The sequence below is a fragment of the Marmota marmota genome, unplaced genomic scaffold (genome assembly GCF_001458135.2).
Source record: "Marmota marmota marmota unplaced genomic scaffold, marMar, whole genome shotgun sequence".
Lineage (NCBI taxonomy): Eukaryota > Metazoa > Chordata > Mammalia > Rodentia > Sciuridae > Marmota > Marmota marmota.
In genome coordinates, this window is record NW_026002338.1 from 666,387 (window position 1) to 682,202 (window position 15,816).

Here is a 15,816-nt window from a genome sequence, read left to right on the forward strand (position 1 = left end):
TCGCTTACCATAACCTAAAACCTAGCCCTATCCATAGACCCAACCTTAGCCCTAACCTTTGCCCTAGCCTTAAACGTGAATATAACGCTAACCTTAAGCCTAAAGCTCACAATAACACTAGCCCTATGTTTATGCTAAATGGAAAACTAGCCCTAACCCTAACCTAGGCCTAAACAAAACTGAGCCATAAACCTAACCCTAACCCGTAACCTAAACCAAACACTAACCCTAAACCTAGCTCTAAACCTTGCCATAATTTGAGTGCTAAACCTAACCCCATAGAGTAACCCTGACCCTGACTCAGATCCTAACACTAACCCTAGCTCTAAACATTGCCTTAATGCTAAACCAAGAAGTAGACCAAATCAGAAATTAAGTTCTTTCATTAGCCATAGCCCTAATGCTAACACATATACTAGCGCTATTCTAAGCCCTAACCATAGGTTTAACTCTAAAACTAACCCTAACCCTAACCCTATCCCAAACCCTATCCCTAATCCTAACCCTATGTATAATCCTATCACTTACCCTAAGCCAAACCCTCACCATAATGCTACCCTAGTGCTAACACTAATCCTTAGCCTATCCTAACCCTATAATTAGTCCTAATCCCTGGCCTCATTCAAGCTCTAGCCCTAACTAAAACCCTGACCCTTATTCTGACCCTAACACTAAACCAGACCCTAACTCTACCCCTACTTGTAAACCTATAGTTAAACCTAACAGTAACAATGGCACGAGACCAAACCTAATCATAAATAGAGTCATAAATCTAATTCTAACCCTAACCATAAACCTAGCACTAGCCCTAAAAATATCCCTTAACCTAACACAAAGACTAACCCTACCCCTAGACCCAATGCTATTCCTAATTCTGGTCCTAACTCTAACCCAAACACTGACGCTTACCCTAACACAAACCCTAGCTCTAAACCTTATCCTAACCCAAAACCTAACCCTAACACTAAACTTATACATAATCCTAACCCTAAAACTACCCATAACCAAAACCCGAGCTCTTACATTACCCATAGCCATAACACTGGCCATAAACATCACACAAACCTATCCCTTATTATAGCCCTAATACTAGCTCTAATTGTAACGCTAACCATAACTCTAGACCTAAACCTAACCCTAACCCTCGCCCTAGTCATAAAACTAGCTCAAACTCTAACCCTTTACCTAATAATAGCAATAACCCTAACCCTAACCCTTGCCCAACTCTAATCCTAACCCTCACCCTAGACCTAACCTTAGCTCAAACCCTAATACTTACCATAACCCTAACTCTGACACTAACCCTAGGCCTAAACCCAATCCTAGCCATAAACTTAACCTTAAATCTAGCCCTAACCTTAGCTCTAAACCTATCCATTACCCTAAAGAAAAGCCTAAACCAATGCTAACCCTAGGCCTACCACTAACCCTATTGCTAAAAATAACCTTATCCATTACTCTGATATTAGCCCTAAACCTAACCATATCCATTACTCTAATCTTAAACTGAACCCTAATGCTAATACAAGCCTTTATCCTAAACCTTAACCTAAACCAAACTATACCCGGACCTTGACCCTAATAAAATATCTAGCTCTAAACCTGACCCTTACCCTAAACCTAATCCTTACACTAGCCATAACTTTAACCATAAAACTACCACTTACTTTGAACCTAGAGATGAAATTATCCCTAGCCCTAACATATAACCTCATCCTGGCACTAAACCTAGGCTTAATCCTAACCCGAACCCTAACCCTAGCCCTAAATCAAATTCTAACCTGAATCCTATCTCTAAACCTAGCTATAACCCCATCCCTTCCCCTAAATCTAACCCTAACCCTAACACTAACACTAACCATAACCCTAGCCCTAACCCTAGGCCTAACCCTAACTCTAACCCTAGCGCTAATCCTAGCCCTACTTTAGCCCTAAACCTAAAGATATCCCTAACCCTAGCCCAAAGAATAACTTTAATTTCACCACAGTCCTATTTCTAGATCTAACCCTATCTGTTATTGTAACCCTAACACTTGCCCTAACATTAATCTTAATGCAGGCCCTAATCCTTAACCTATATCTAACCATAAGAATAAAACTAAGCCTGAACCTCATCCTACCACTAGCCCTAACACTATCACTAATTCTAAAACTATCCCCAAACTTAGCCCTAGCTCTAAAACAAAACTGAGCCATAGACCTAACCCTAACCCTAGCCTAACGGTAACACTAGACCTGACATTAGCCCTATCCTTAATTCTTACCTTAACCCTAAAAAAAACCTAACCCTATACCTAGCCTTAATCCTAGCCCTAATTCGAGTCCTATCAAAAATGCTGATAAGTAACACTGATCCTGACTCTGACAGTAACACTAATCCTATCTCTAATCATCCCCCAAAACCTAAACCTAATATAAACACTAGACCTAGTCTCATATCTAACCCTAATACTAACCCTAATTGTAACCCTAGTTCTTACATTGGCCGTAGTCCTACACTAGCCCTAACCTAACCCAAAACCTAGCACTAATCTGAGCCCTAACCCTGGTTTTAATCATAGCCCTAACCCTTTCCCTAGCCCTACCAATTAACCTTAACCAAACTCTAAACCTAAACCTTGTCCTAACCCAAAACCTAAACCGAACCATAGCCGTATTTTTAACCATAATTCTAGCCCTCAACCTAGATATAATTTTTCATTTTCCTAACCATAACCCTAAGCAAATTCTAACCCTATTCCTAACCATAACTATAGCCCTAACCTAACCATAACCCTATTCCTAACTGTAGCTCTAATCCTATCCATTACCTGAACTATATATCTAACCAAATTCTATCACTAGGCCTAACTCTAACCCTATGCTTTAACCTAACCTGATCCATTATGCTAAACCTAATCTGAACCTGAAACCCAACCATATCCATTACACTAACCCTATGCTAATTTTAGCCCTAACCCTAAGCCTTAAACACCTACCCTAACTCTTACTCTGACCATAATAAAACCCCTAGCTGTAAAAGTGACCCTAACGCTAAATGTAACACTTACAACAGACCTAACCATAAATTTAAACCTAAAACTATCCCTAAGCATAAACCTAGAACTTACATTATCCCTAGACCTAATTCTAGCCCAAACCCTACTCCTAATCCTAGCCCTAAGCTTAGCCTTAATCCTAGTACAACCAATAACAAGAACCGTAACGCGAATGTTATACCATGCCAAAGCCAAAATATAGCTTCAACATCATACCTTACCCTAACCCTTGCTAACCCTAACCCTAGCCCTAACTCTAAGCAAAAACCTAAAAACTAACCCTAGGGCTAATCCTAGCCCTAATTTAACCCTAATCCTAAACCTAATCCGATCCCTAGCCATAAGGCTAACTCTAACTCTCGCCCCAACTTATCAAAATTTCAAAACCTATCTGTTACCATAACACAAAACCTAGCCCTATCCCTAGCCCCAACCCTAACTCTAACCATCACCCTAGCCTTAAACCTAGTTGAAAACCCTAAGCTTAAGCCAAAACCTCACCCTAACACTAGCCCTAAACCTAATGCTATTTGGAAAATTAGTGCTAACACTAGCCTAGCCCTAAAACAAAACTGAGCCATAATCCTAACCCTAACCCATAACCTAAACCAAACACTAATCTTACACTTCTCCCTAAACTTAGCCCTATTTTGAGTCCTAACCTAACCATAGAAGTAACCCTGACCCTGAGTCGGACCCTAACAGTATCCCTAGCTCTAAACATTGCCATAACTCTAATCCTAGAACTAGCTTTAATCAGAAAACTAGACCTTTCATTAGCTGTAGCCCTAATGCTAACACAAATCCTAGCCCTAATCCGAGCCCTGACTCTAACGATAACCCTAACCTTACCTCTAACCCATTCCTTACCCTAAGCCAAATCCTCACCCTAATGTTACTCTAGTCCTAACCTTAATCCTTAGCCTACACCAAACCCTAACTGTATTATTTGTCCTAATCCTAGCTCTCATTGTAGCTTTAACCCTAATCCTAACCCTGACCTAATTCTGACCCAAACACTAACCCTAGATCTAAACCTGACTCTAACCCTAAAACGTACCCTAACACTACTGTTACCAGTAAACCTATTCTTAAACCTAATATTAACACTAGCACTAGACCAAACCTAATCCTAAAAAGAGGGATAAATCTAGCCTTAGCCCTAAACAAAAACATAGCACTAGCCCTAACAATAATTCTTAACCTAACGTAAATAATAAACCTATTACTAGACAAAATGCTAATCCGAATTGTGGCCCTAACCGTAATATTAACACTAACCCATTGAAGACACTTAATCTAATAGAAACCCTAGCTCTAAACCTTATCCTAAACCAAAACCTCACCCTAACACTACACTTATCCATGACCCTGACCCTAAAACTAGCCATAACCAAATCTCTAGCTCTTACATTACCTATAGCCATAATGTTAGCCCTAAACATCACACAAAATCTAGCCTTTATTCTAGCCATAAACCTAGACCTAAACATGATCCTAACCATAACCTTAGACCTAACCCTAATGGTAACACTCGCCATAGCCCTAACCATAGCTCAAACTCTAATCCTTAGTATAAACATATCTCTAAACTTAAACCTAACCCTAGCCCTGTCTCAAATCCTAAAACTGGACCTAGGCCTAACCCTAGCTCAAATGCCTACACTTACCCTAAAACTAACCGTAACATTAACCCTAGGCCTAACACAAACCCTAACCATATACCTAACCTTAAGTCTAACCCTAAGCTTAGCTCTAACCCTATCTATTACCCAAAAGATAAGCCTAACCCAAATGTTATCTCTAGGCCTAATGATAACCATATCACTAACACTAATGCTATCCATTACGGTAAACCTAACAGGAACCATAAACCTAATTCTATCCATTACCCTATCCCTAACCCTAACCTACTGCTAATTCAAATATTAACCCTAAATCTTAATATAAACCAAACCATACCTGGACCCTGACACTAATAATATACCTACCTCTAAACCTGACCCCTATCCTAAATCTTACCCTTATACTAGACATAGCCATAACATAACACTAAAACTAATCCTATCCATGAACCTAGACCTGACATTAGCCCTAGCTCTAATCCTAGCCCTGGCCCTAACACAAACCCTCACCTTAACCCTAATCCTAGCTTTAATCCTAACCCAAATGCTAACCTTAGCCCTAACCCTAATTGTAACCCTTGCCCTAGTCCTAAAGCTAGCTATAACCTTATCCCTTCCCCTAAACCTTATCCTAACCCAAACACTATAACTAACCCTAACCCTAGGCCTAACCCTAACACTAACCCTAGCACTAATCCTAGCCCTAATTTAGCCCAAACCCTAAACCTACCCCTAACCCTATCCCAAAGACCAACTCAAACTCTCACCCTAGCCCTATTTATAGTTCTAACCCTATCCATTACCATTACCCTAACACTAGTCCTAAAATCAGCCTTAACCCTAGCTATAGCCCCAAACCTAGATCTAACCATAACAATAAATCTAAGCCTAAAGTTCACCCTAAAACTAGCCCTAACACTATCACTAATCATAAAACTAGCCCTAAACCTAGGCCTAGTTCTAAAACAAAACTGAGCCATAGCCCTATCCCTAACCCTAGCCTAACCTGAACCCTAGACCTGACATTAGCCCTATCCCTAGACCCAATCTTAGTTCTAAGCTATACTTAAACCTAACCCTAATTTTAACCTGAGCCCTAACCCTAATTTTATCCATTGTTCTAGCACTAAACATATCTGTAACATCATACCTTAATCTTAACTTAATGCTAACACTAACCCTAGCACTAAACCTAGACCTAAATCTAACACTAACTCTAGCACTATTCCTAGCCCTAATTTAGCCATAACATAAACCTAACCCTATCCCTATCCTTAAGACTAACTGTAAATTTTGCCCTAGCCCTATCCCTAGTTCTAAACCTATCCTTTACCATAACCCAAAAGCTAGCCATAACCCTAGCCCCATACATAGTCCTAACTTTCAGCAAAGTCTTAAACCTAGATATAAAACTAAAATTAAATATAAACCTCACCCTAACACTAGTCCTAACCCTAATGCTAATTGGAAAACAAGCCCTAAATCTTCCCTAAACCTAAAACAAAACCGAGCCATAACCCAAACCCTTAATCTAAACCAAACACTAAAGCTACACCTAGTCTTAAACCTAGCCTTAATTTGAGTCCTAACCCTAACCCTAGAAATAACCCTGACAATAACTCTGCCCCTAACACTAACCCTATCTCTAAACATTGCCCTAACACTAACCCTAGAACTAACCTTAAACAGAAACCTAGTTCTTTCATTAGACATAATGCTAATGATAACACAAATCCTAGCCCGAATCTGAGACCTAACCCTATTTTTTAACTCTAACCCTAACCCTAACCCTAGCCCAAAACCTAACCCTAACCCTAACCCTACCTTAAACCCTATTCCTTTCCCTAGTAAAACCCTAACCCTAATGCTACCATAGTCCTAACATTAATTCTTCGCCTACCACAAACCCTAACTCTATTACTAGTCCTATTCTAGCCCTCATTCTAGCTCTAAACCTAACCCTAAACCTGACCCTTATTCTGACCCTAACATTAACCCTAAGTCTAAACCTGACCCTAACACTAAAGCAAAACCTAAAACTTCCCATACCAGTAAACCTATACTTAAACCTAACTGTAAAAATATCACTAGACGAAACCTAATCCTAAATATAGTCATAAATCTAGCCCTAGCCCTAAACAAAAACCTAGCACTAGCCCTAAATTATTATCCCTAAATTATTAAAGGCTAACCTTATCCTTAGACCCAATGCTACTTGTAATTCTGGCACTTACCCTATACCTAACCCTATTCTGAACAATGACCATTAATCCTAAACAACTCTAGCTCTAAACCTTATCCGAACCCAAAATCTATTCATAACACTAGACATATCCATAACTCTGACCCTAAAACTAGCCTTTAACATATTACTAGCTGTTATATTTCCCATAGCCCTAATGTTAGCTTTAAACCTCAAACAAAACCTAGCCCTTATTCTGGCCCTAAACGTAGCTCTAATCATAAACCTAACCATAATCCTAGACATAAGCCTATTCCTACACTCCCCATAGCCCTAAACCTAGCTCAAACTCTAACCCTTACACTACATATAACCCCAATTTAATTTAAACCAAACCCTACCCAGACACTCATCCTAATAATACACCTAGCTGTAAACCTGAACCTTACTGAAACGTAACCCTTACACTAGACCTAGCCGTAACCTAACCCTAAAACTAACACTAACCATAAATCTAGACCTGACATCAGCCCTGTCCCTAATCCTAGCCCTAGCCATAACACAAACCCTCATCTTAGCACTAAACATAGCTTTAATCCTAACCCTAGCTCTAATGCTAATTCTAACCCTCACCCTAATCCTAAAACTAGCTATAACCCAATCCTTTCCCCTAACCCTAGGCCTAAGCCTAACACTAAACGTAGCCCTAAAATCTTGTCCTAATTTAATCCTAACCCTAAACTTAACCCTAAGACTAACTCTAACTCTTGCCCTAGCCCTATTTCTAGTTCTAAATCTATCCGTTAATAACCTTAACACTAGCCCTAACCTTAGCCCTAAACGTAGCCATAGCCCTAAACCTAGATCTAAACATAACAGTAAATCTAGGCCTAAACCTCACCATAAGACTAGTGCTAACACTATTGCTAATCCTAAAAGTAGCCCTAGCTGTAAAACAAAACTGTGACAAAGCCCTAACACTAACACTAACCAAACCATAATCCTAGACTTAACATTAGGCCTATCCCTAATTCTTACTCTAATCCTTACACAAAATCTAACCCTACACCTAGCCTTAACCCTAGCCATTTTTTGAGTCTATCCCTAAATCTGATCAGTAACACTGATCCTGATTCTGACGGTAACACTAACACTATCTATAATCATCACCCAAACCTAAACCTAATCTACACACTGGATTTAGACATAACGCTAAATTTAACACGAGCCCTAATTATAACCATAGTTATATCATTAGCCATAGGCCTAAATAGCCCTAACAAAACTCAAAACCTAGACCTAATCAGAGCCCTAACCCTAGTTTTTACCCTAGCCCTAACCCTAACAGTAGCCCTAATACTTAACCGAAACTTAACCATAAACCTAAACCTTACCCTAACCCGAAATCTAACCCAAACCATAGCCCTATTCCAAACCATAATACTAGCCCTATCAATTGCTCTAAACTTATCTATTACCCTAACATTAACCCTAACCAAATTCTAACCCTAGTCCTAACCCTAACCATAGCCCTAATGAAACCATAACCCTAGTCCTAAATGTAGGTCTAATCCAATCTTTTACCCTAACCATAACCCTAACCAAATTCTATTGCTAGGCCTAAATCTAACCCTATACCTAAACCTAAACCTGTCCATTACCATTACTCTAATTCTAACCTTAACCCTAAACTTAACTGTATCCTTTACCCTAACCCAAACACTAACCCTAAAGCTAATTTGAGCCCTAAGCCTAATCCTTAACCAAACCCATACCCTAATGCTGACTCTGACCCTAATAATACCCCTAACTGTAAACCTGACCTAACCTTCAACCTAACACTTAAAATAGACCCTGCCATAATCCTTACCCTAAAACTAGCCCTAACCATAACTCTAGACCTGTCATTAGCCCCATCTCTTATCCTAGCCCTTACCCTAACACAAATCCTAGCCCTAATCCTATCCCTAAGCCTAGCCTTAATCCTAACCCTAACATTAACCCTAGCCCTAACCCTAATTTTATGCTGTGCCCTAACCCTAATGTAGCTGTAAACTTACACCTTACCTTAAGCCTAATGCTAACCCTAACCCTAGCTCTAAACCTAGGCTTAAACCTACAACAAACCATAGCTCTAATCTAGCCCAAATTTAGTCTAACCCTAAAACTAACACTATCGCTAGCCCTAAGACTAACTCCAAGTCTCACCCTAGCCCTATTCCTAGTTCTAAACTTATCCATTGTCATAACCAAATCCCTATCCCTATCCCTAGTGCCAACCCTTGCCATAACCATCACTCTAGCCCTAAACGTGAATCTAACCCTAAAATTAAGCTTACAGTTCACTGTAACACTAGCCCTAACCCTAATGCTAATTGAAAAACTAGCCCTAACAGTACCCTAGGCCTAAAACAAAATCGAGCCATATCCCTAACAATAACCCTTAACCTAAACCAAACACTAACCCTACACCTAGTCCTAAACGTAGCCCTAATTTGAGTCCTAACCCTAACCCTAGAAGTAACCCTGACCCTTACTCAGACCCTAAAAGTAACCCTAGCTCTAAACATTGCCCTAACACTAACCAAGAAATAGCCCTAATCGGAATCCTAGTACTTACATTAGCTGTAGCCCTAATGCTAACACAACCTTTTCATATTCCAAGGAATAAACCTAGGTTTAACACTAAACCTAACCCTAACCCTAACCCAACCCTAACTCTACCTCTAACCCTATACCTTACCCTAAGCCAAACCCTCACCCTAATGCTACCCTAGTAATAAACATAATCCTTAGCCTACCTAAAATCATATCTCTATTACTAGTCCTATTCTTATCCCTCATTCTAGCTCTAACCCTAACTCTAACCCTGACCATTATTCTGACCCTAACACTAACCCTAAGTCTAAACATGACACTAAACCTAAAGCAAACCATAACCTACCCCTACTGGTAAACCTATACCAAAACCTAACAGTAACACTAGCATTAGATAAAACCTAATCCTAAATAGAGTCTAGCTTAGGTCTAGCCTTAGACCTTAGAAAAATCTAGCACTATCCCTAACAATACCCATTAACATAACTGAAAGACTAACTCTATTCCTATATCCAACTCTAGTACTAAATCTGGCCCTCAACCTAAACCTAACCCTAACATGAACAATGACTGTTACCCTAAAACAAACCCTTGCTCTGTTGAGAGCCACAGCTGAAGGGGCCCCAGCAAACTTCCAGCTGCCAGCAAACTTCCAGCTGCCAGCTGATGATTGGCTCACTGTGGCCCCAGCAACTTCTAGCTGATTGGCTCCTCTGTGGTGATGCTCATTGGGCTGTTTCCCCACCCTTTCAGACTATGGAGCTGCTAATTGGGGGACTTTTTTTGGCTCCACCCACATGACCCAGCTAATCGGCCTCAAGAGCAGAAGGAGTGGGGGAGGTGGAGAGGCTTGTGGGAAGCCGGTGGTGGCAGTTGGGCTCTGAAGGTTTTCCTGAGGAGCTGTTTTGTTTGGCATGTGTGGTTCTAAAAATAAAGTTCGTTGCTTTTGACAAGTGGCTCCTGAATTGGGTACAACTGAGGGTAAGTGATAAGGTAAACTGCTCGCCCCTGAGGGCAGGGCGAGAGGATGGGTAGCCATTTTAAGATTCTTCTTTTGTTTTGCTTCACTTTTGTTTTAAGTTGCCTGTCCCTGGAGATGAGTGAGACGGAAGAAAAACCGCTCACATCTGAGGAAAAACTATATATGTCTGAGGAATAGATAGGGAGAAAGGACAATGGACATTTCAGGAGGATAGAAAGGCTATAATGATTTTTTGTTGTTCCATTTTTGTTTCATTCTGTCTTGGCTTTGTTTGGCGTCATCTTGTTGGGTTGTATTATAGTAGAAATATGGGATCAGAAATTAGTAAAAAACAAACCAAAAGAGTGTTAAGTAAATTGTTAGAGGAAGGAGGCATCCCAGTAAAATTAAGAGCAGTCAGGGCATATGCTGATACAATACAAAAATATAGCCCATGGCTTTTTAAGGAGGAGTTGTTGAATATATCACAATGGAACCATCATGGTGAAGATTTAAAAAGAATAGAAAAGAAAAGCCCAGGAACTCTGCCAGTTGGCACATTGACATTGTGGGCTTTGGTATCTTGTTTGCTTAGTCCAAAGCCTTCAGTTCAGACAAAGGTAGAGGAAGGAGAAGACATATTGATTCAAGTAAAACAGAAGGTCTCTCAAGTTAGTCAGAAAGAGGAAAAGATTCAAGTAAGAGAAGGTCTTTCTAGGTAGTCAGACAGAGGAAGGAAGTTTAGAGCAGAAAAAAGCCATCAGGGGAAAAATTACAACAGGAGACTGCTACTAACACCTATAACCAGAGGGTGTAAGTGTCCAACCAACAGCGCCACCTCCATATGCTGCGAGGCCCCCAAACACCACAGTTGATAGTTGGGTTCCTGAGACAGGATCTCAAGTATTAACATGCCCTGTATTTGAGGCAGGAGGGCAGAAAATTCTCCATGCTTTAAATTTCAAAACATTCACTGCTAAAAGAGGCTGTAACAACCTATGGTCCTCAAGCACCCTTCACTGTAAGCCTGGTCGAATCCATTAACAACTTGAACATGACACCAGCAGATTGCGCTAATATGTATAAAGCTGTGCTAAATGGAGGACAATACCTTTTATGGAAGGCTGCCAATGAGGAATTTTGCAAGGAGATGGCTAGGCGAAATGCAGCAGCTGGTTATCCTCAGAGAAATCTAGATATGTTGTTAGGAAAGGGACCTTATGAGGATCAGCAGCAACAAATCACATATGATCCTGGTGTATACATACAAATTGCTGTAGATGTGATTAGGGCATGGAAGACTTAGGACATGGAGGTTTACAAGTTCAATTATCTAAGGTAATACAAGGAGCTAATGAACCTTACACTGAATTTGTAGATAGGCTTATTCAAACAGCTACCAGAGTTTTAGGGAATACAGAACAAGCAATGTCATTAATAAAACAACTGGCTCATGAGCAAGTGAATCATTGGTGCAGAGAAGTCATTAGACCATGAAAACAAGAAGATTTAAACACATATATTAAATTATGTAGAGACATTAAAAACCAGGTCAAGTCATGGCAGCTGCAGTAAAACAGGATTTAGATGCCAGGCCAAGAACATGCTACAACTGTGAACAAACAGGACATTGTAAAAGGAATTGCCCCATAGGAGGAGGGTTTAACGAAACTAGGTATCAAAGGAGTAGAATACCGGGTATTTGCCCACGATGTCATAGAGGGAGACATTGGGCTAATGAATGCCATTCTCAAAACAATATAGAGGGTAATCCATTATCAAAAAACGAACAAGGACCAGGTGTTTATCCATGATATCATGGAGAAAGGCATTGGGCTCTGTTGCCAAAAAAAAAATGGACAGGGGAGCCCAATGCTCCGGGGCCCAAAACCACAAATATACGGAGCACTGGAGGAACCCAGCAACCCCATCAGGGTAGTGCCCAGGACACATTGTCCATTAGATCCCTCGTCAGACAAACCAGAGGAGGCACAGGGTTGGACATCTGTGCCTCCACCAGAGCAGTAGTAACTCTAGAGATGGGAGTTCAAATCATTCCCATAGGGGTAAAAGGACCTCTTCCCAAAGGAACAGTATGCTTATTATTGGGACGCAGCTCTTCTACTCTAAAAGGACTTATGATAAGTCCTGGGGTAATTGATCCCGATTATGAAGGTGAAATAAAAATTATAGCCAGTTCTCCAAAGGGTATATCAGTAATTTCACCAGGAAATAGAATAGCACAGTTACTAATAATACCCAGCCTGCATGATGAATTTTCCTGTCGTACTGTAGAAAGACGTTCCAAGGGATTAGGCTCCACACGTGTAGATTGGGCTATGCTTTCTTTAAATTTAGATTCTCGCCCCATGCTAAAACTAAATATTCAAGGACATGAATTTGATGGGCTACTGGATACAGGTGCAGACATTAGCATCATCTCTCGTCAAGAATGGCCAAAATATTGGCCATTACAACAAGCCAATCAAATGCTTCAAGGCCTGGGAGTGGCGACTAATCCCCATAGAAGTGCAATGGTATTAGATTGGAAGGATCCTGAAAGATGTGAAGGAACTATACAGCCATATGTATTGGATCATCTTCCCGTCATTTATGGGGACGAGATGTCCTAGATCAATTAGGTTTGACATTAGCAAATAAAATCAACCAAAATGCACCCACTAGTATGACTAGACAAGGTTTTAGGAAAGGAAAAATATTAGAAAAAGAAGAACAAGTTACAGCAGCACCAATACAAATAGATCAAGGAACGCACAGACATGGGTTGGATTTTCAGAAAGGGCCACTGAGACAATAAAAATTACTTGGAAATCAGAAAGACCAGTATGGGTTCCTGAGTGGCCCCTGACTAAAGAAAAAGATACAAGCAGATGTCAAACAACAATTAGCGGAAGGACATATACAACCTTCTGTATCTCCCCATAATACTCCCATTTTTGTCATCAAAAAGAAATCTGGTAAATGGAGATTATTGCAAGATTTAAGAGCCATTAATAATAAGATGGTTATTATGGGACCTGCTCAATCAGGGATTCCTCAATTGTCTGCTTTGCCAAAAACTTGGTATGTTTTAGTTATAGATATTAAAGATTTTTTTTTCAATTCCAATTCATCCTGCGGATAGTCCACGTTTCGCATTTACTATCCCTGCACTGAATCATGAAGGTCCTGATCAGAGATATGAATGGAAAGTACTCTCTCAAGGGATGGCTAACAGTCCAACTATGTGTCAAATTTATGTTAACAAAGCAATCCAGCCACTTAGAAATCAAAACCCTGAACTACAAATATTTCACTATATGGACGATGTATTATTAGCACACAAAGATAAAAACACATCACTAGAATGTTATGCCACACTTACAAACTTATTAAAAATTATAATCTTGAGATAGCAATAGATAAAGTACAATTAATTTTCCAATTAATTATTTAGGAGTTTTATTATCCTCAACCATGGTCCGTCTACCAAAAATTCAAATACGAGTATATCAACTCAAATCACTTAATGACTTTCAAAAGGTATTAGGAGACATAAATTGGATAAGGCCTTATCTAGTTATACCAACAGGAGAGTTGGGACCTTTATTTGATATCCTAAAGGTCCATCAAATCCAAATTCACACGGCATGTTAAAGCCTGAAGCAAAAAAGACATTAAAAATCATTGAAACATATATGGAAAATATGCATTTGGATAGAGTTGATATAAGTTTGTCTTTATTATTTATTGTACTACCAACAAAAAAATATTCCTACAGGAGTATTTTGGCAAGAAGGTCCATTATTATGGATACATTTATCTTATTCTCCAAACACTACTCTTATTAGGTGTCCTGAGGCTGTAGGACAATTAATACTCAAAGGAGTAAAAGCATCAAAGGGAGTGTTTGGAATTTCTCCCAATAAAATTATTACTCCATATACTATGAATCAAATTGATGAGTTATCTAATGAGTTAAGTACTTGGGCAATAATCATGAGCAAATCTAATATTTCATTTGATAGCCACTTGCCATGTAATCCTTCATTGTCTTTTTGGTCATCACATACTGTAATTTTTCCAAAAATGACAAGAAAAACACCTATCATGAATGCTCCAAATATATTCACTGATGGTTCAAATAATGGTACAGTAGCAATAGTTACACCTGACCAAACATTTACATTTTTAGTACCCAAACCATCAGCTCAAAATGTAGAGCTTAATGCAGTATTACAAGCTTTTGTGATGTTTAAAGATTCTGGATTTAATTTATTTTCCGATAATCAGTATATAGTTAATGCTATAGTATCCCTTGAAGATGCTGGTAGGATTTTCCCTTCCTCTACAGTTTTCTCTTTGCTTTCCACTATACAAAGTCTAATCTGGGACAGAAAAGATCCGTTCTTTATAGGACATATCAGGGCACATACAGGATTGCCTGGAGCCCTTAGTTTGGGCAATGATTTAGCAGATAAAACTACACATGACATACATATTTTCTCTACACTTGAAGAAGCTACAAATTTTCATAAAAGGTTCCATGTCAATGCTAATACTTTACAAAAGTGTTTTAAAATAACCAAGGAACAAGCTAAACAAATAATAAAACAATGTGAAAATTGTGTGACCTTTTTACCACAAGTTAATCTTGGAGTCAATCCTAGGGGATTGATACCTAACCATATTTGGCAGATGGATGTCACACACTTGCCAGAATTTGGAAAATTAAAATATTTGCATGTTACAGTTGATACTTCTTCTGGATTTTTGATGGGCTCCCTTCATGCCGGAGAAAAAACTAAAGATATTATAGCTCATTTCTTACAAAATTTTGCCACTCTGGGCATTCAAAAACTGTTAAAAACAGATAATGCCCCTGGTTATACTTCTACCTCTTTTAAACAATTTTGCTCAACATTGGGCATTACTCATATAACAGGAATCCCATACAATCCACAGGGACAAGGCATAGTTGAAAGAGCTCATCAAACTATTAAAATGTACTTATTAAAGCAAAAAGAAGAAATTTGGGAAGGGGTATATATTCCCCAAAGATAAACTTAAAATAACCCTTTTTACTCTAAACTTTTTTAAATTTGGATTCATCAGGACTTAGTGCTGCGGAAAGACATATGTGTCCAAAAAATGTGCATAAGCCCAAGGTACTTTGGAAGGATATTCCAACAGGACAATGGGAAGGTCCTGACCCAGTAATTGTCTGGAGTCTGAGGTCTGTTTGTGTGTTTCCACAAGGAGAACAGCAGCCGATTTGGATTCCAGAGAGTTTAACTAAAGTGATTTCTACAGACCAAAAATAAGATGATTTGGCTCAAATCCGTAACAGCTGATATCCAGAACTCCAGTTTGGCTACCCTTACATCTGCAACAGAACCAGGATGCTTTTTT